The sequence below is a fragment of the Pelodiscus sinensis genome, chromosome 3 (assembly GCF_049634645.1).
Source record: "Pelodiscus sinensis isolate JC-2024 chromosome 3, ASM4963464v1, whole genome shotgun sequence".
NCBI classification, from domain to species: domain Eukaryota; kingdom Metazoa; phylum Chordata; order Testudines; family Trionychidae; genus Pelodiscus; species Pelodiscus sinensis.
In genome coordinates, this window is record NC_134713.1 from 21,917,720 (window position 1) to 21,939,418 (window position 21,699).

The 21,699-nt window shown below is 43.7% G+C and overlaps 1 long non-coding RNA gene across 1 annotated transcript in view; it reads right to left on the reverse strand.

Moving 5' to 3' along the window:
• The window catches only part of LOC142827764 (uncharacterized), a 30,432-nt gene extending 10,874 nt beyond the window's left edge, over positions 1–19,558 (reverse strand). Inside the window, exon 1 of the long non-coding RNA XR_012902503.1 lies at positions 19,337–19,558. This is a non-coding gene — a long non-coding RNA (uncharacterized LOC142827764). The remainder of the gene's footprint in view (positions 1–19,336) is intronic.
• Positions 19,559–21,699: the final 2,141 nt, after the last annotated feature.

Consider the following 21,699-nt stretch of genomic DNA (forward strand, 5'->3'; position numbering starts at 1 on the left):
AAGATTCCATGTTATCTTCTGTTGTGTGTGTGTGTGTGTGTGTGTGTGTGAGTCATTTACTAGGCTCTCCCTTTGTGAATGATGGCTTGGCTGATGGGCTTCACGCTCTCATCCCCCTCTTATTCTGTGTAGATTTAGAAGCATGTGGTCAGGATATGTATAAAGAAAGTAGCCGACCCCACACACTGAATTCAAAGCATGTGGATCTGACTGATCCCTCACCCGTGCAAATCAGGGGTTATTCTGCTGAAAAACAGATGAGTGAACAGACTGAAGTGCTCTGTGATTTGTATTTTCATGGGCAGATGAAGAATGATGATAAAAAATACTTTGCTGGGTTTTTAATAACTCTTCTCTCTTTTTTGACTTTTTGTTTTGACCTGCCAGCTGGCTTACTTGGTTTCTGGTGCTATCTCAAGTGGATAACTGAAATAAATGGGACATTGTCCATGAACTATGGGTAGTACACAACCATTAGCCATCACCACCTGGATTAAAGCTACATACCACAGTAGAATTGGTGGAGATCATTTACAGCTTTTCAGTATATTAGTAACAAAACTATAATGACAAAAAGGTGTGCGCAATAAAATGGGCAATCTTGGGAAGTGTATTTTTTTTCATTTTTACCTGTATGATACTTAATGTCCATGTGTAAAATACTTTGCAAGCATTAATTAATAGCCATACAGCATCCATAAGTGAAATTTTCAACCTTATTTTACAGGTGGTGAAATTAAAGCTTGATGGGTGAGACATGCTCTATGCCAGGGACTAAAGTGTTGTCAGTCTAGGGATTAGAGTTGCGGAGTTCCCAAATTCTAGGCCTCTCACAAATCCACCTCTTGACAGTGTTTGTTATTATGTACACTGAAAGAATTACATATAGTCCCGGGCCAAGAGATTGCTCAAAAGTGTAGGATTCTATAGGCATGAGAATTTGAAAAGCCAAATCCTGGAATGCAGAAGAATTCCAGATTCCATGGTTGTAATTACATACCACGCAATACAATATGGGAACCAATGGGTAGAAACAGTTTATAAGATTTCCACTTGCAAATAAGTGAATGAAAACCATTTTGGTTGCATTGAAATATGACTCCAATTCTCCTCAGAGATAATTAGCCGAAGTAATTATCAATTCTAATTGTTACTGTACAGACTAAAAATAATAGTGTATGACTATAATATCAAAATTCTATAAGCCTCATTCCATTCTCAAATTAGTTTCACACCCGTGTCACTGAGTTGATTCCAGTGAGAGAATTCTAATTGAGGCTAATATAAATGCTATACTTTGTGTTTTCTCCATCTTGGTCTTCCTTTTTACTTGTTTTGTAATAAGGATGTGAAAAGTTTAAAAATGTAACCGTGTAACCACTAAAAATCTAGCGTTACATGTGCTGCAGGCTCTGCAGTATGGGAGGCCCCCTGAGATACAACCAGAGTTCCGACTCCCCACGCTTACAACCATTTTTGTAAGTGCAGAAGGGGCCGGAAACCCCCAATTTATGTCCTTGGTCTGCATTTACGATGGTACATGGTGCCTACTGTAAATGCGGGTTTGAGTTACGACGCCCCCGACTTGTGATGTTTCCTCTGTTACGAATCGCGTTGCAAGTTGGGTGCCTCCTGTATAAAGCTTATGCATAAGGTTTGTATTGCAGAGCTTGCAGCAAAGCTGGCTACCTGGGAGCAGGGCCAGCAAGGGCTGCAGGCCCCACTCATGGGGAGGTTTTGCTGCTGGCTTTGAATCAAATTCTGCGGGAGTGGGGCCAGTAGCCTCGCTCCCAGGGAGCCTGCTTGCAACCCGCAGTGTCTGAGCCCAACAGAAACAGGGTCTGCTCTGGCTGGACCATCCCCTGTCTATGTGGGGCCCTGTGAGGCTGAAGCAACATCCTGCTTAGAGCGGTCGGGAGCTGTTCCAGCCCCTATCAGTTAACTAGAGCTGGTATTTGCCTCTCTATTTTATTATGTTGCTTGGACAAAAACTGGAAAGGGGGGGGCGGTGTTTTTTGCCTTTTTAGCACATTTCAAATCCTGTTTTGTTTTTAGTGTCTATGTTGTTTGTTTGGACAAAAGCAAGATTACCATATTAATTTGGTTGGGTGCTAACTGCAGAAAACATTAATCTACTTTAATCTAGAATGATTTTCTGATGTTTTGGTTTGTCTGGGAACACTAAATTCTCAATTGGGCACAGAGAGAACATTTTCTTAAGTTCATTTTCTAGTTCAGAGACTACAACAGCTCTGTATAGCCCATTGGAACTGTTGTACCATATTTCAGGCTGAGGACCATGGATGAGATCCACAAAGGGGGCTAGATATTGCAAGGCTGAGCAAGGCCACACCAAAATTTCGAGACACAAAAATATCACGTGAACAGTACTGACTCACAAAGCTGAATTAGGCTTCTGGGATCCCTAAAACTGCAATTTACAAAAGCCAACACACTAGGTAGGATGCCACCTAAACTCTTAAATAGGTGATACCAATCAACCGAATATGTGCAAAGCTAAATCCAGGCTTCAGGGAGATGCTTAACTACTCAATCAGGTGAACCAGCTGCCTGGAGTAAGGTGCCTAAAGTGCTTCTTGAGGAATGAGTTAGGAGTCTGCCTTGCTCTACTTGAAATGGCCAGAGGAGATATGTACCTTATAATATTTAGCCCAGAGATTAGTGCATTTGCCTGGGCTGTAGGAGACCCACGTTCAATTTGTCCTATCAACCATAAGGAAAGACAGGATTTTAACTGGTATCTTCCACTTCTTAGCAGAGGGTGTTATACACTGGGCTGCAGAATAATTCTCATTCTTCTTCGAGTGGTTGCTCATGTCCATTCAAATCAGGTGTGCGCACCACGTGCACCGTGTCTTCCGGAGCGTTTTCCCTAGTGGTACCCGTAGCGCCGGCAGGGCACCTCCTGGAGTGGTGCTACTATGGCGGAGCATAAGTACCCCTACCGGCGCTCCCCCTCCTCAGTTCCTTCTTACCGCCTGTGATGGTCGTTGGAGCGTGTCTCTCTGTTAGAGTAGTTAATGGTTCCCATTTCTCTTAGTGTTGTAGATAGCTGTAAATAGTTCATATTAGTTCGATAGCAGTTCTTTGGTTTTCTTTTTTTCCTTTCTCCCCCTTCGGGGGTGAGGAATGCCTGGGCCACAAGGGTTTAAGGCTTGTGCTGTATGCGCTAAATTCATGCCCAAGGGAGACCCTCATGACAGCTGTTTAAAGTGTTCGGGTGAGGGTCACCTAGCAGATGTCTGTAAGATCTGCAGGTCATTTAAGCCACGCATGAAGAGGGAGCGGGACTCTCATTTGAAGCTTCTCCTCATGGAGACGGCTTTACAGCCGGCACCGACTGGACATTCCACGGTGCGCAGTGTACTGGCATTGATGCGCAATGCTCCATCCCGTGCACGGACTTCGGTACTGAGGCCTGGCACGGCTGTCACTCCCCGGCGCTGAAAAAGTCAAGGTCTTCGTGGGGTAGGTCTCCGAGCCGGAAGTCCAGGTCCGGCCTACACCGTTGCCTTGAATCCCTGGTGCAGGCGTCTCCGAGTGCTGCGGTACAGCGTAAAAGAGCTGGACGACCATCAAGTCCCAGTCAGCTACCCTCGCGTCGTCCTTCGACACCGGACACTTTTGAGGCAGCGCAGGACCTGATTAGCCTCACTACCTCCCCTCTGTCGTCGGTTGAGGCAGAGAGGTCGAGGTCTTCAACGCTGGGAGCCATGTTGGCACCGGCTTCTCCTCCGCACCGGTTGGATCGGTTGGCACGGTCACATATGCAGCGGGACTGTCCATGTGGGACCAGTACCGCTTGCCTCTATCTCGGTGCCAGCCTCGACACAGGCTGCCAGGCCTCACGCGGTTCCTGACTGACCTCGACCCCTGTCGGTGCTGAGACCTTTCCCGGAATCGGTCTTCGCTGCCCCGGTGCCGTATTACTCAGGCCTTGTGGCATCGTCAACGGCACTATCAATGGCACCATATTACTCAAGCCTTGTGGCACCATCAACGGCACCAGCACCGACCCTTTTGACCGGGGTGCCACTTCAGTCTTGGGCACCGGGCTCTTAGGCACCACTGCAGATACCGGCATCGGCCCTGTTGGCCATGCTGGTACTATCAATGCCGATAATGCCGATCTCTTCGAGGGCGACTACTACGGCTCCAGCACCTTCCATCCTGCCTGCTGTGGTGTCCACAGGGGCAACGATGGGGGTGCTATCTTTGGGGCAACTGGACTTGGGAGTTCCACACCCACCACCGGCACCCACTTCGGCACCGCAGTCCACATGCGCTGCATCGACACTGCATGTGGCACAGGGGCCTGTTTTCTCAGCACCGGTACACCCTCACCGCACGCACGCAGGCAAGCCAGAATCTATGGCCAGTTTCGCCCCTCCAGTGGTGGCAGGGTACTCATTATTTGCACCACCCTGGACTGAGTCTGACTACTCTTCAGATTCTGATGTGGGCTGTTTCACATCGGAGTCCTCGGGAGCTTGGCAACATCATAGATCCCATTCACGCCGGTGCCGGGACCATTCGTGTGTGCAGCAGACTTGGCCACCTCACCGCATTGGTCTTTTTGGACGCCGTGAGCCCTGGTAGTCCAAGCCGTGGCCCAGAAGGAGAGAATTCCGTAGCCAGGGCCGTCCCCGAAGGCTAGAGAGCCCAAACGCCTCGACCTGATGGGGTGTAAGGTATATGCCACTGGTGGGGTGCAGCTCCGCATTGCTAACCAGCATGCAATGCTGAGCCAATACGCCTATAACCAGGGCCCTACTCGCCAGCTGTGCTGTCTGGCGATCTGCGCATGTGCAGATCGTTCTGCGCATGCGCAGATCGCCCGAACCAGGCTCTTCTGGGTTACAATCTACTCACCTTGCCTATAACACACAGCAGGCGATGAATAAGTTTAAAGATAGGCTTCTCGCCGAGGCACGTCAGGAGTTTGCGGCTATGATCACAGAGAGCAGGACTATCGCCCGTACTGCTCTTCAGGCTTCCCTGGATGCTGTTGACTCTGCAGCCCGCACCATGGCGCCAAGTATAGTTATGCACCGTGGTGCCTGGCTGCAGGTGTCTGGAGTACCTTCTGATGTCCAGGCTACTATTCAGGATCTGCCTTTTGACGGCAAGGTGTTAATCTTGGAGCATACGGACTTGAAGCTCCATATGGTCAAGGACACAAGGTCTACTCTCCGGTCCTTGGAGATCCACACGCCGGCTCCTCAGTGACGTCAGCTTCCCTACAGACAGCAGGGGGGAACGCAGTCCCAGTTCCCCCGTGGGGATTACTGGAGATGCCGTCCTCGTGCTCCCAGTGGGAGTGCGAGGGCAGCTGTGGCCCCGTTGTCGGCCAGAGGTCGTCGTCGCCGCCCGAAAGGGGATAACCCCCGTGGGGTTGGACAGGACCCCTCTCAACAGTCCAAGCACCCTTTTTGACAGTCCTCTAGAGCGTTGCACACCAGTTTCCCCCTCTGGCCCCCTGTTTGGGGCCAGGTTATCCCGTTTTGCCCTCACCTGGGCAGGAATCACCACCAACGCCTAGGTTCTGAGAAGAGTCAGAGATGGCTATACTATCCCTTTCCTGGGTTTGCTCCCTTCCAACCTACCCGCCCCATCCCTTTTCAAGGACACCTCTCACAAAGGCATTCTCCATCAAGAGGTGTCGGCGCTGCTCCAAAAGGGAGCAATAGAGAGGGTCCCTCCACATTTAAGGAGCAAAGGGTTTTATTCACGGTATTTTATTGTCCTAAAACTCAAGGGCGGGGTTCGTCCCATCCTAGACCTCAGGGACCTCAACAAGATGGTGGTAAAATCCAAATTCAGAATAGTAACCCTGGCTTCTGTTATCCCAGTATTACAGTTAGGAGACTGGTACGCAACTCTCGATCTCAAGGATGCTAACTTCCATGTGGCAGTAAGACCCAGCCACAGGAGGTTTCTCCGCTTTATTGTATTCCGTTGTCACTTCCAGTTTACGGTGCTCCCATTTGGTCTCTCAACAGCACCCAGGGTCTTCACGAAATGCATGTCGTTCGTAGCGGCTTTCCTCCTCAAAAAAGGGGTACACGTCTTTCCGTACCTAGATGACTGACTGATTCGTGGTCGATCCTACGAACAAGTGGAGGCTCAGGTTTCCCTTACAAGGACTCTCTTCATAAAACTGGGCCTCATGCTCAACAAGGAAAAGTCATTGTTGACTCCCTCTCGGCGCCTCGAGTTTGTGGGGGCTCTCTTGGACACCAGGGTGGCAAGAGCATTCCTCCCCAGAAACAGATTTCTGGCCATAGTGGAGCTGGTCTCCGAGTTAACCCGGTTCCCCATTACGACCGCCCGAGTCTGCTCGAGAGTGCTGGGCCACATGGTGGCATGCACATATGTGGTACGCCATGCTCGATTGAGGCTCAGACCCCTGCAGGCCTGGTTAGCAAAGTCATTTGACCAGTCTGGGGGTCTCTGGGACATGGTTCTCTCGGTGCCTCCAGAGGTAATTGTCTCCTTACAGTGGTGGACTCAGGAGGCTGTGGTATGCAGCAGGGTTCCGTTTACTGTGCTTCCCCCCTCGATCACTCTGGTGATAGACGCCTCGGACCCGCGTTGGGGAGTGCACCTGGGGCGTCACAGGACCCAGGGCTTGTGGTCTCTTGCAGAGCAAGCCCAACACATAAATATCCAGGAGCTCAGGGCGGTCAGAAGAGCCTGCGAGACCTTCCTGTCAAAGCTGTCCCGCCGCTCCGTCCTGGTGTACCTGGACAACAGCTGTTTTGTTCCTCAACAGGCAGGGGGGAGCCCAGTTGCCTCCCCTCTGCTGCGAGGCTTTGTGGTTGTGGGACTTGTGCATAGTGCACAATATAGCTTTGCAGGCAGAGTACCTGCCGGGGTGTAAAAACTTGCTGGCCGATGCTTTGAGCAGGTCCTTCGGAGCCCATGAATGGTCCCTCAAGGATTCAGCCCTTCGTCCGGTCTTCCACAGGTGGGGTTGTCCCCTACTAGGCCTGTTTGCCTCAGCACACAACACCAAGTGCCAGAATTACTGCTCCCTGTTGGGCCTGGGGGAACACTCCAGGGGAGATGTCATGACCGTACTGTGGCCAGCGGGCATCCTCTATGCATTCCCTCCGTTTCCCCTAATTCCCAGGGTTCTGACCAGGGTCAAGACCTTCAGGTCCACGGTCATCCTGATAGCCCCTTGGTGGCCCAGGCAGTTCTGGTTCCTGATCCTGGTGGATATGCTCACCGAGGAGCCTATAACGGTCCCACCAGTTCGGGATCTCCTCACCCAACAGGGGGGCTCATGGTTCACCCAAATCTCAGCTCTCTCCACCTTATGGCCTGGTTGATCTGTGGCTGACCCAACCAGAAAGGGAGTGTTCCCAGGAGGTACAGATGGTGCTCCTAGGTAGCAGGAAGCCATCCACCATGTGGCGGTGGTTCTCGTCTTGGGGGTCCAAAAGGGGAGTGCACCTGTCCTGTGCATTTGTCCCGTCCATTCTGGACTATCTTTTCGAGCTCAGGTCCAGTGGCCTCTCTACCTCTTCTATCAAAGTCCATGTGGCATCACTGTCCGCCTTCCATGTTGGATTGGCAGGAGTCTCTCTATTCTCTGACCCTGTGGTCAAAAGGTTCCTTAAGGATTTGGATAAGTTGTACCTCTCGGTTACAGCCCCTCTCCCCACTTGGGACCTTCACCTCGTGTAGTCTAGGCTTGTGTCACCCCCCTTTGAGCTGCTGGCTACGTGCTCTTTGAAGCACCTCTCTATGAATGTTGCATTCATCATAGACATTATGTCGCCTCGCAGGGTCTCTGAGCTGAGGGTGCTAACTGTAAACCCGCCCTACCTAGTGTTCTCGGAGAATAATGTGAGGCTCCACCCTCACCCGGCCTTTCTCCCCGAGGTGGTGTCACTGTGCCATCTGTCCCAAGAAATGTACCTCCCGGTTTTCTTTCCAAAACCCCAAACCTCTCCTAGGGAGCAAGTCTCCACTCCCTAGATGCTAGGCAGGCGTTAGCCTTTTTATGTCGATAGAACAAAACCCTTTTGTAAGTCCACGCAACTGTTTGTTGCTTTCACAGACAGAATGAAAGGGCTCCCTATCTCGACCCAGAGGTTGTCCAATTGGGTCGCGGGGCGTATCAGGGAGTGTTATGTCCTGACCAGGAAGGTCCCGCCCCGGGTTACAGCACATTCCACCAGGGCGCAGGCATCCTCTGTAGCTTTTGGGGCGCAGGTTCCAATTACGGAAATCTGAAGGGTGGCCACGTGGTCGTCAGTGCATATCTTTATGGTGCACTATGCACTGACACAGCAGGCCAGGGAGGACACAGGGTTGGGCTCTGCAGTTCTCAGCTCTGTATTGTAAATATATTGGTTTTTTTCTCTGTACCACATTGCACTTTATTCAACAGTTCTCTGTATTATGTTACTTGAATAAATATGTTTTGGGTTGATCAACTTTCCTGGGCTTCTCTTTCTGGGTGCTCCGACCCCTCCTCCGTAGAATGGGGTTGGCTTGGAAGTCACCTGATTCGAATGGACATGAGCAACCACTTGAAGAAAAAAACGGTTACTTACCTGTAACTGTTGTTCTTCGAGATGTGTTGATCATGTCCATTCGATTCCCACCCTACCTCCCCTTCGTCAGAGCGTCTGGCAAGAAGGAACTGAGGAGGGGGAGCACCAGCAGGAGTACTTATGCTCCGCTATAGCGACGCCACTCCAGGGAGCGTCCTGCCGGCGCTACGGGTACTGCTAGGGAAAACGCTTTGGAAGACATGGTGCACACGGTGCACACACCTGATTTGAATGGACATGAGCAACACATCTCGAAGAACAACAGTTACAGGTAAGTAACCGTTCTTTTCTTCCTTCAACAGGAGAGATTGGAAGGAGATTCTCATCAAAACTATCTCAGATCCCTCACATCAGAGATGGGTACCTTACCAGAATTTACCTCATTTTTTATATTTTAGTCCACACAGAGGGTATGTCTACACTACCCCGTTAGTTCGAACTAGCGGGGTAATGTAGGCATACCGCACTTGCAAATGAAGCCCGGGATTTGAATTTCCCGGGCTTCATTTGCATAAGCGGGGCGCCGCCATTTTTAAAACCCCGCTGGTTCGAACCCTGTGCAGCGTGGCTACACGGGGCACGAACTAGGTAGTTCGAACTAGGCTTCCTAGTTCGAACTACCGTTACTCCACGTGGAATGAGGAGTAACGGTAGTTCGAACTAGGAAGCCTAGTTCGAACTACCTAGTTCGTGCCCCGTGTAGCCACGTTGCATGGGGTTCGAACCAGCGGGGTTTTAAAAATGGCGGCGCCCCGCTTATGCAAATGAAGCCCGGGAAATTCAAATTCCGGGCTTCATTTGCAAGTGCAGTATGCCTACATTACCCTCCTAGTTCGAACTAGCGGGGTAGTGTAGACATACCCAGAGATAGTAGTTCCATTTAAATCAAGCATAAATACCCTTGGCCTTAGAAATCATCCTCCCCATATAATGTGACTAGGTATCCCAATTTTATAGAAACAGCCTTGATATTCATGGCTTTGTCTTACATAAACACTTATTATCTCCACCCCCATCCCAATGTTTCATACTATTTGGTCACAAACCCAATAGAATGGTTTCTAACACAGGATTCCTTAGAGTGGGTTTGAACCAGGACCTATAGATGAGTTTTATAGAAACCAGTATATTTTGTCTCAGTTACTCATATTTGTCTGTCTTAGTTTATGCTTTCTCAGGTGCTAGATGTCATGATGAAGGCAGCCTTTTTAAATGCTTCTGAAATTAATAACTAATTGTGTAAGTAAACCATTGTGAACCTGAAACCAACCTTATTAGATTACAAGTATGTATTCATTGTGATGATTTTTGGTTACACACATTTTTATTAAAATAGATGTCCATAATATCCTAATATTTATACCCTTGAAGATTATTTCCAGCTACTTGTTCAGTCAATTCTTTGTAGTGGTGCTTTAAAATTATAGAGTAAGTGCCACATTTGTTTAGCTTAATGTGTCATAATGACATTTGTTTTATTAATTAACAAGTTAAATAAGCTAATGAAGATTCTTTGTTCAATGGGTTCATGTCCACATTTAGGCTTACCATTCTGGTGTCTTGCACAGCTATAATTTTAATTAATGTAGTGAAATATGCATTTAAGCTTGAATAATTAATCTTTATTTTATCACTCATGACATAATTGCCTATATCCTAAACTGATGCAAATTGCTCTTGTGCAATTGAAGCGAATAGAGCTGTTACAATTTACACCAGATGATGATTTGACTCAAATAATTTAAGCTGGTTTGAGGCTAAACCAGCTCCCACTAGCCTTTTTTATGTTACAGTGAGAATGATTCATATCAGAACTGCTAGGGATAATTCAATGTCATGGATTTTGCATTTGGTAATGAATGGTAGATAGGAAACCAATAAAAAAAAGAGCTGCTTCTCCTCTCCCCCCCCAAAGAGCGAGAGTCTAGTACTCGTGAGGACGTGTAGGGCCCAATTCTGTCATTTACACCCATTTTACATAGTGTAAGTTCCTGGTCCCATTGAAATCAAAGAACATTTAGCCATTGGTATCAGTGGTAATATTTTGATTTAAACTGGCTGTAGTTCCAATGCGACTCAAGATCTCCTTGTAGTTATTTGCCTTTTAGCTGACAATAAAATAATCTTGTTTCCATAGGTTATATTATATTTTAGATCATTAGACTTTAGAATGACAACTGGGTCTTATGAGGAAAGTGCTAAAGCATTTTTGCCTTCAGTGGGTTTGTCCAGCTCTGACTGGAATTTAATAAACAAATCTATGAGTAATGCGCAAGAAGAAACACAGTCCAGCTTACTCTCTCCTACATGTGTTGGCTATGCGAAGTGAACAGGAGTAAACAGAGATGAAAGTAACCTACATTTCTATGGGGGTACTTTTTTATTGGAGGGGTTGCATTCAATCTTCCCTATACTCTTTTCCATCTGTGTGCAAAATAATTTGTATGTGTACCAAGACATGTCAAATGTTCACCACCAGTAGAAACCAAAAACCTAGCTGCAGGTGCTCTGCTAATCACCTGGGCGGCATTTGAATCTCTCCTGGGTGGCTGCACAAGCACACAGCTTATCATGATGTGACAGTATCTGTAAGAAATTTAAGTGTGGGTGTGCTCATGGCAGAGAGTTGTGGGTGTGCGCAGGGAAGGGAGTGGCCATGTGGGGGCGCAGGAGTCGCAGCAGGAACTTGGATGGGGATGTGTGGATGCAGAGAGTGCAGGGGGCAAGGATACTATTTAGGGAGTCTGGGAGGGGCTCAAGCTTCCTAATTTTTGTACTAGGATGCTACTTGCTGTTCCCCTTTGTGTCTCTAAGGGATTAAGAAGGAAGCTTAGCGAAGGTCACTCACTCCTGTCCCTTGCCTTCTGTTCCCCAGCCAGGAGAGAGGATTGCGCGCACACTATGTGCTTTGCTCTCACTCCCTGAGGGAGAGGGGAACAGGAACAGCAATCAGCATCCCCATATGTCTCTCAGGAATTGGGGGCATTAGTGTGTCCCCCCACACACACATACACCCTGCTTAAATGGCACATTGAATGTGGCTAGGGGTTGACAGCAAGCTGCAGTGTGAGTCAACTCTACATTTGACTGCTGTTGATGAATAAACCACCTGCACTGTTCTGAAGCACGTTAATAGCTCTTTAGAACAGTGTTACTCAACCTTTTTTTAATAAAGTACCACTTTTTAAAAAATAAATAAAATTATAAGTACCCTCAGTACCTATAGTTTTCAAACACATTTTTTTCTACAATTGCAACACATTTGTTGAATACTGGGTGATGAAATTTTTGGGTGTAAAAAGTACAAAAATATTAAAGCACTGTAAAAACTTAAAACAAAAATTCAGTTTTTTCCAAATTTTAGTTGTGTTGACCCCCCCCCCCCCCAGATTTCTCTTGAGTACCCCTGGTTGAGAAACACTGCTTTAGAACACTTTGACAGAGTTGTCTTTGAAACAGGACTGACACAAAGTGGTCTAATGAACAGTTAATTTGTGGGATGCAGACACAACTAGTGAAGCCTGACACACAAGTCCTTATTTTTAGTCACTTCAGTCAGCAGCTATTATTCTGAATTAGGGTTGTAATTCAGTATTGGTAGTATTTTCTGTGAAAATCATTGTACACAGTGGGAAAAAAAATAGAATTACTAGTCCCCAGAGCTCCTGGCTTCTCTTCCTTCATCCCTTCCTTATAATCAGTCACAGAGAATGCCTACAAGTAATAAGCCAATAAGCTGAATGAAAGTTGCAGCTTTGCTTTCTTTTTACTCATGTTAACTGAAACATAGCAAGCAGACTAGAAGAATATATACTCATTAGCCATACAGGAGTTGCTGTATTTGAACTAACTCAGATGATGGTTCTTTTATATCTTATCAGATTCAATGTGAAACAAGTTGAAGAAGCAGACACAGCTCCCAGGAAAATGGCAGTTTTTAGCCTCATGCAGAAAGTTTCTTAAAGGCTCTTTGTTTGTGTGCCCCAGAAGCTCATTTTTCATGGAACTTTTGTTCCATTGTATTATGTGCTATGGGTAATAGTAACTGCCTCTTACTGCGTATATTCCTTTGACATAGCTTTTATTGACTTCCCAGGTCAAGAAGCATAAAAATGAAAGATAGCATGTTAACCCCTGCAGTGGTGGCCATTTACCTCCATGATCTCTAAAGCAGTATGAAAACAATTCATGGTTGAGTGCTGGTATTAGGGCAGTTAAAAAGACATTCTCTCAACTACTTTTTAATGGGCTTTAATATTGTTTTTACTAGCTGCCACCTCCTCCTGCTTAAAAGCTTGAAAATAAAACCTCTTTCCCTGACTTATTCTCTACTCGTCCATTTGGTGCAGGGCTATTTCTCCCAGGTCCTGTTTTGCAGTATGTCCAATGGAACTGGAGTGAACCCTGAGAAGCTTAGACTTCTAAATGCTGCCAGCAAAAGACATCACGGAAAATATATTGCATATGATTCCCAGCATGAAAGGGGGAACCCTAAACGTGATTGTTCCTTGTTTTATTTTATAGGCAATATCAGCAGAATTCTGGGAAGGGGCTTCTCTCCCAGGAGCCTTGGGGGTGGTGGGAGGCTTTGTTTGGGTCAGTTTGGCAGACAAAATCCAGATTTCTCTAAGATAGCACCCCTACCATTATTTTCCTCCTCATGGGCCTGAGAAAGATGGCATAGGTCCCCTTCTTATAACAAGAGTTACTAAATGACCCCAGGAGGTGAAGCCAACCGCTCCAGGCAAGGAACCAAAGCTCAAGGGCTTCAGCTCTAGGCAAGGGGCCTGTAACCTGAGCCCCACCAACCAGTGCTGAAGTCTGTGGCTTCTGCTTCTGCCTTGGGAGGTGGGGCTTGAGTTCTGGCCCTGAGTCCTAGCAAGTCATAAGTCAGTCCAGGTGACCTAATTAAAATGGGGTTGTGACCCACTTATGGGTCCTGCCCCACAGTTTGAGAAATGTGATTACTTAGCTTGATTGGCTGAACAGAAGCATTCAGCATAATCTATTTGTTAAGATTAGTCCTGCCTTGGGCAGGGGGCTGGACTTGATGACCTCCTGAGGTCTCATCCAGCTCTATGATTCTGTTGGCTCCTGTGCACCCAAGGAGAAGGCGTATGAAACCTTTGTCTCCTTAGTATTACAGTAGGGCTGGGGTTTTTTTTATTCCCCTTGCTGTAAGCATCATGCTAGTTGCCTTTTGGGGGTGGAAAAGGACTTTTTCTTCACTGACAGATTAGTCTGGGGGTGGAGGTTTTTTCCCTTCACCTGCGCAGCCCAGAGATCAATTAAACAGTAAAAAATCACTAGGACCCAATGTTATACACCCATAATATGAAATGCAGAACTATTTACTGTTGAATGTCCCCTAATGCTGAAATCAGCCACTGTACCAGATGACTGCTAGCTAAGGTAATGCTAACTTTTAAAACAAGCTCTTAAAGCAATCCCGGTAGTTATAGGCCAGTTAGCCTAATTTCACTTCCAGGAAAATTGATTGAAAACTATAGTGAAGAATTGAATTATAAGAGACACAGATGAACATGATTTGTTGGGGTTTTGTAAAGGGAAATTAAGCCTTCATTATCTATTAGAATTCTTTGAGGGGGATAATGTACACATGAACAAGAGTGATCCAGTAGATATAGTGTAACTGGACTTCCAGAAAGCCTTTCACAAGGTTCCTCACCTAAAGCTGTAAAGCAAACTAAGGTTTCATGAGACGAAAAAAAGGTCTAGGCCAGAAATAAAGGGTAAGACTAAATGGTCAATTTTCACAATCCAGAAAAGTAAAAAGCAGTTCCTCAGGGACCTGTACTGGAACCTTGGCTGTTCAATATAGTCATAAATATCTTGGAAAAGAGGTGAACGGGAAGCTGGTGAAGTTGGTAGACAATACAACATTACGTAAGAAGTCCAAAGTTGACACTGAAGAATTATAAAGGGTACTTACTAGAGGGAGATTGGGCAACAAAATAATTGATCAATCCCAATATGTATAACAGCAAAGAAATACACATATGAATACATAAGTCCAACTTTACATTAAAATGATATGGTTTAAATTAGCTGTTACCTCTCAAAAAAGAGATCTAGGAGTTACCATGGATATATCTGAAAACAACATCTGCTAAATGTGCAGCAGTTGTCACAGTCACAAAAGCTAGCATTTGGAATTATTAAAAAGATAAAGACAATAAGACAAAAAAGTCATATTGGCACTATATAAATCATGGGTATGGCCAGACCTTAAATACTGCATGCTGTTCCGTTTGCCCCATCACCGGGAAAAAGTTCAGAGAAGGACAACAAAAAACAATTAGGTGTATGAAACACCTTCAGTACAAGGAGAGATTAAAAAGACTGTGACTTTAGCTTCAAAGAGAAGAGTAAGGGGAGATACATAGAGGTCATAAAATCATGAACCTTGATCAAGAAAGTGAATAGGAAAGTGTCATTTACTCCTTAACATTACACAAAAAATGGGGGTCATGCAATTAAATCAATATGTAGCAGGCTTATATAAAACATAAAGAAGTATTGTAGATATTGTGAATACCAAAAGTATACCTAGGTTAAAATAAATGTAAGTTCACAGAAGACAGGCCCATCAATGACTGATAGCCAACATGGTCAGGGACAAAATCCCAGCATATGGATTGCCCTAAACCTCTGATTGCAAGAAGCTGAGTGTGGACAATTCTGTTCTTTCTTTTTTCAGAATCTGACACTAGTTACCACCTGAAGACAGAGTACGGGGTTAGATGGACTATTGGTTTGACCCAGGATGGCCATTCTTATTGTTAGCACTTTCTTATCTGTTATTTACAATCATAATAATTAAATAAAAGATCCACTAAGATATGTTCATGTGTAATCAAAGTATCTGTATGAATGAAAAAATATCACCTCTCTCCTTTCTCATTCCATCTCCTTTCTTTTTCATTCTAATCATGTTCTGAACCATATTTATTATCATTCTCTTCCCAGGGAGGAAGTTATGTGCACGTTGGAGTGGGTTTTTTTTTTTTAAATTTTGGTGGGGATGTTTTGCTTCTTAGTTTTTCATATATATGCTACTCTGCATATATGTGATGGCATGTCAAAGACGTGCACCTTGGACTTGCAGCAGATGAAGGGCAGGCTTATTATGAAAGTTTCTGTGAAATACTGTAATATTGTTCCACAGTCTCGGACTTCTCTCTGAAAAAGCTTTGTCTCCTGCACAGCTGAGCTTTATCTTTATGGTAAAAAGTCCCATTGAGCCCAAAGAAGGAGAGTCATTCTGCTGTTGTTCTCATTCCAGAGCTTTTGGTTGATCTTTTAAATATGGTGGGCCCAGATAAAGTAAAGGGTACCATCTTAAACTTGAATTGATATTCCATAAGTGAGTATAGATGGTAAGAGACAAGTCTGATGTTCTGTGGTAGCTTTAGTAGCTGAGGAGAAGTGCTGCTACATTCTGAGACAGTTGGAATTTGCTCAGTTGACAGCTTTATGACCAGGTACATTGCTTTGCTGTAGTCCAGTTGGGAGGTAACCAAGGTGTATAACTTAGGATGGGATGGAATCTCCTTCCCTAGCCAAGCAGAGATGGTAGAAAGTATTACATACAGATGCTGCTATGTAAGTCTTAGCATCAATGAGGAATTCATGGAAATACTTAAGGTAGACTGATTTGAATATGCTCTTTCAAGCAAAGGAAAAATGTACCATGACAGAAAACTCATCTACCCTGGACATACACAACACCCACCAATCCACCAAAAATGTTTGGTGTATGTGTGCATCATACTCTGGGCTCTGTCAGGCTGAGATGATTACAACTGCTAAAGAAGAGGTACTTATATCACATGGAGTACTCCTGTAGAACCTTAGGGTATGTCTACACAGCAGCGTCATTTTGGAATAACTGACATTATATCAAAATAACAAAATGCACATCTGCACTGCAAGCCATTATTTCAAAATAATGTCGAGTTCAAGGACATCTTACTCCAACTCCTGTAACCTCATTTCACAAGAAATAAAGGAAGTTGAAGGAAGCGTTCTTCTTTCGACTTCTTGCTGTGTAAACAACTCCAAAAGCCAAATTAAGCTATTTCGACTTCAGCTACACAATTGACATAGCTGAAATTGCGTATGCTAACTTGACTTTTGCCCTGCAGTGTAGACATGCCCTTAGAAACTAACAAAAATATATGTACAGACTTCTGATAATCTGGAACCTATGGGACCTAGGTGGTGCCGGATTATCAGATATGCCGGACTATCAGGAGGTACATATAAGCTGGTTTTATTTATATATATATATATATATATATATATATATATATATATATATATATATACTGTATACATTATATACTGTATATAAAGTGTTCTTAACCCTTTTTATTGTACATACTGTATACAGTATACTGTAATGTTTTAGTTTTTTAAAGCCTTTTTTCCCCTTTTTGCTCAGTTCAGCTGCTGCCGCTGTTACCTTGTGACTCATTTTTTGTCGAAGCTCACTCACTAGACTCTTGCCATTTTGATGCTAGACTATCAGGAGTGCCAGACTATTGGATGCCAGACTATTGGAGTTTTACTGTAGTATCATGAGCTTTCGTGGGCAAAACCCGTTTCATCAGATCACAGGAAGAACAATGCAATTAAAGCCACTCACCTGGCTCTCCTATTGTAAACAGCTTAAGATCTGTTCTAAAGTCCCGTGAAGCCAATGTGTTTCAGATTGAGCCTATTCTGAACTTGAAAAGAAAACAAAACTAAAAAGCAGTTATTTCAAGTTCTAACATATTTGTTTATTCCTTATGTATCCCGATAAATCTTCCTTTTCTCTCTGGTGGCCACAGGCTACCTGACAAGCTAACCAGCAATGCTAATTTCTCCAGAAGGGTTCAGCAGTTCATCCTTATTGGGTTACTTGGAACTCCTTTTCACTCAGTCTCTTTGGGTCTCTTTTCCATCTGTATCCACTTTGAACAGAGATCCTTTCCAATGCTATTATGTTTTAAGACATGTTCCATTTGCCGCAGCACAAGTTTTATATCTACCCATAATTGGTTAGAACTGACCAAAAATAGTCCAAATGGCAATTTGAACCAGAATGTGTACACTCATCACACATAAGTGTAAGAATCTTTGAGAATTTTTCTCTGATTTAAAAAAAGAAATGTAGAAAATCAGCTAAAATCTATTTTTCCCCTAAGCGAAGCAAATACATCATCGTAATTAGTTAAGGAACTATGCTCATTCCTGATTTTTTTAAAAACCCAGTATTAATCCATGCCCACAGTATTCAATCGAGTTGCAAATATTGAATAATATGTTATGAAAATATTTGTTTGAATTTCAAAATAAATTGGCCTCAGCCATTTTCATGCCCCTAGATGCATATACTTTCCTTTATCTTTCTAGGAAGGTCTGTGGATGAGAATATGGATTGTGTGTTTTTTATAATACCTTAGAAAATGAATTTTAATTGTTTAATCATGAGAAACTGCTTTAAAAACCTGATTCTAAGACATCTGCTCATCCAGTCAGAGAACAGGGAATATATCATGCTCTCCAATTTGACATTTGAATATTGGACATTAGCAATAAAATACTCACAAACAAGCTACAGTCAAATAATTGTTTATAAAAATTAGTGAAATTTTATATTATGAATTTTGAAGAAAACTATGATCTGTTGATGGACAAACTCCTGGAAAATATGCAAAATTCATTAAGGACCTGATCTCAGTCTAAACAATGTCAATATAAAGACTCACATTAATTCCAAGGGCTTTGGAAAGGGCACTGAATTATTTATTTCATTCAGCTCTACTAGAAGTCTGAACAGAAGATTACTATAAAATCTGAGAGTTCAGTCTCAGCAAGGCAAAGTTCCTATTGAAAGTTCATCTCAGTGGGAATGTGTTTGAGTAAGAATTGTGAGACTGCACCCATGTAGTCAGTCTCAATAAGGTATTTACCATGTTGGTGACTTCCTTTAATTGGGTCACATCCTCCCTGACTTCGGCCTGTCTCCTTGGAACTTTTCTTATTGTAAAATGCCTGTAACAAATGATCCAAATTCTCTACTGGAATACCCCCAGGCCATGTCTACACTAGGAAAGTATTTCAAAATCACTAAATTCAACTTAGTAATTTCCAATTTAACAAATTCGAACTAGCATGTCCACACTACAGGAAAGCCTTGAAATTAGTCTGAGGCAGGGTATGTTAAGGTGGATGCCTTACCTTGGACTCAGAGCCCAAGGAAGTTCTGGAGAGTAATTAGTTCAAATTACTCTGGGGAGTAATTATTTCAAAATAGTGGCACTGGAGCATCCATATTACCGTTATTTCAAAATAGCTATTTCTGAATTAACGTTATTCCTGTTGAAAAGCAGGAGTACAGATTGCTAATTCCATAGCCATTATTTCAAAATAATGGGCTTGGTAGTGTGGACACTCTGCTTATAAATTCGACCCTGGGTGGATATTTCAAAATAAAGTCCTAATGTAGACCAGGGTCTATTGACCTTCAAGTACTTATCTCCGCAGATAATTTGACCTCTTGACTAAAATATGCCAATACTCCTATGAGTAAGAGGTTGGCAATGAGCTTTGTGCAAGTCATACAGTACATTGTTGCCTAGAGCAGGATAGAATTTTGTCCACTGTAGAAAAAGAAACATTTGCTACAGATGCTACTGAATATTATATGCTATGATCTATACAGTCTCACCTACCTCAGCCTTTGATTTTTGTCAGTTTTTTCACAGTCTGTTTTCTCTTTTATTGCCAAGTGATATTCCCTCTGTCAACTCAAATTTGCTTCCTGCAGTTACATTTCTTAGAAGGGAAAAATAGCAAATCATAACTTTTCACTTATGAGTTTCTGCTTCTAGTCAGATCTGCTTTCATCATATGTGGAAGGAAAAAGAAAAGAGAGGCGATTCTGCTATCTCATATTTCAGCTCAGTCGAACATAGATTTGCTTAGGGGGGAAAGGGGTTGAAGGAAAAAAGGAAAATGTCAAAAATGAATAATAAATGGTATATAAACAGAAGCAGATTTTCTGCTATACATTACCCCTGATAAACTTGATAATGTTTCCCAAATGTGTTGACTTGGTTCAAAGCCAAGTTGACTGGTCAGGTTTTATGTGCTATTTTTAATTTTACTGCTTAAAAAACTTGACATCATCCTGTAGGAATTCCCTCCTACTGCATAACTGCATCTAGTTATTTGTATGTTAAAATTCATCTTAATATTGATTCATATAAAACATGTGTTATCACAGAGGCAGCAAAGAGTCAGAGCTGGGTGGGTAAAACAAGCAGGATTTGCAAGGAAACCTTTTTTTTAATGAAATATGTTTTCCTTTGAGGTCACTGCACTGTTTGATATTGTAGACCCAAAGGTCTTTCCATTCAGTAAACTTTCCTTGCCCTTTATGCAGTGAAATCTGAATGTGAATGCAAACAACTAAGGACACGGGAACCTAAAGACGTTTTGGGTTTCACAAAAAGCCTCTAGAGCTATACAATAAACTCAGGAGGCTTTGCAAAACAATTTTGCTTTTACTTAATACATAGAAACAATGGGCCTGATTTTTCTCCCCCTGCCAGCAGTACACCAATAAAAGACTGTCAACCTGAGTACATAAGAACAGCTATACTGGGTCAGACCAAAGGTCCATCTAGCACAGTATCCTGTCTGCGGACACTGGCCAATGCCAAATGCCCAAGAGGGAATTAACACAATGGCTGTGTCTAGGCTGGCAAGCTTTTCCGCAAAAGCAACTGCTTTTGTGGAAAAACTTGCCAGCTGTCTACACTGGCCGCTTGAATTTCCTCAAGAACACTGACTTCCTACTGTTTGAAATCAGTGCTTCTTGCGGAAAAACTATGCTGCTCCCGTTTGGGCAAAAGTCCTTTTGCACAAAACTTTTGCGCAAAAGGGCCAGTGTAGACAGCTCAGATTTGTTTTGCGCAAAAAAGCCCCGATCACGAAAATGGCTATCTGGGTTTTTTTGTGCAAAAGCGCGTCTAGATTGGCCACGGATGCTTTTGCGCAAAAGTGCTATTGCGGAAAAGCGTCCGTGCCAATCTAGACGCTCTTTTCCACAAATGCTTTTAACGGAAAACTTTTCAGTTAAAAGCATTTGCAGAAAATCATGCCAGTCCTTACACAGCCACCAGGTAATCATCACGTGATCCCTCTCCTGTCGTCCATTTCCAGACAAAGAGAGTAACATTACTCCAGTTTTACATCAATGTAAATGAGGGTCTAAAGTAGAAAGAATATTGCTCTGTATCTCAGAAGAAAATATTAAAGAGTGATAAGATTTTTTTTTAAGTATTAAGATGTACCAAGGACACGAGCAAGTGATGCTAATAATGAGACACTCGTAGTAGGAAAAGCATCGCTACATCAGTTTTTTTTTTAAAGTTGGCCCACCATTTGGTTACCATTCAACTAGTTTTTGCTTTGCTCATTAGTTCTCAGGAAGTGATAGCTGTATTGAAACAAATCTCCAAGAGTCTCTCAAGTGACTGAGGTTTCTGTGTGCTAGCTCATCAATACAGAAGAAAGAGTCATACGGACAGATCCTCAGCTGGTGTCAATTGACTTCAATGAAACTATGAAAATCAGTTTAGGGTCTGATCCACAGAGCCTGTTCTACTTTCATTTCTTCCGTCACCAACCTTTTTCCAGAGAAAGAAAGTCTGTCAGCTATCCAAGTGTCTTACTTTCTCACTACCCAGAGTGGGAGCAGCATAATGAATCCCATCTCCAGAGGGGAGATAATTTAGGAAGTGCTGCAAATCACATTATGTGGGGAGCTTTATTCTGCCTGTCTGGAAATGTATACAAGGACTATGTAATGATATTGGTTTATTGACTTTCTCATACCTACTTTCCCCATAGGTTGATCACAAAATTGACTAAAGAATTCAATTTAAATCTGGGCAGCTTACTTGCTGACTAATAGTTTACTTGCCAAAAAATGCAGCACTAGAGTGACCAAAAGTATTGTATCAAATTTGATGACTAGTTTCAGACAAAAATAAGAGAAACATGTTTCCAAAAGCTGAATATGCTTTGT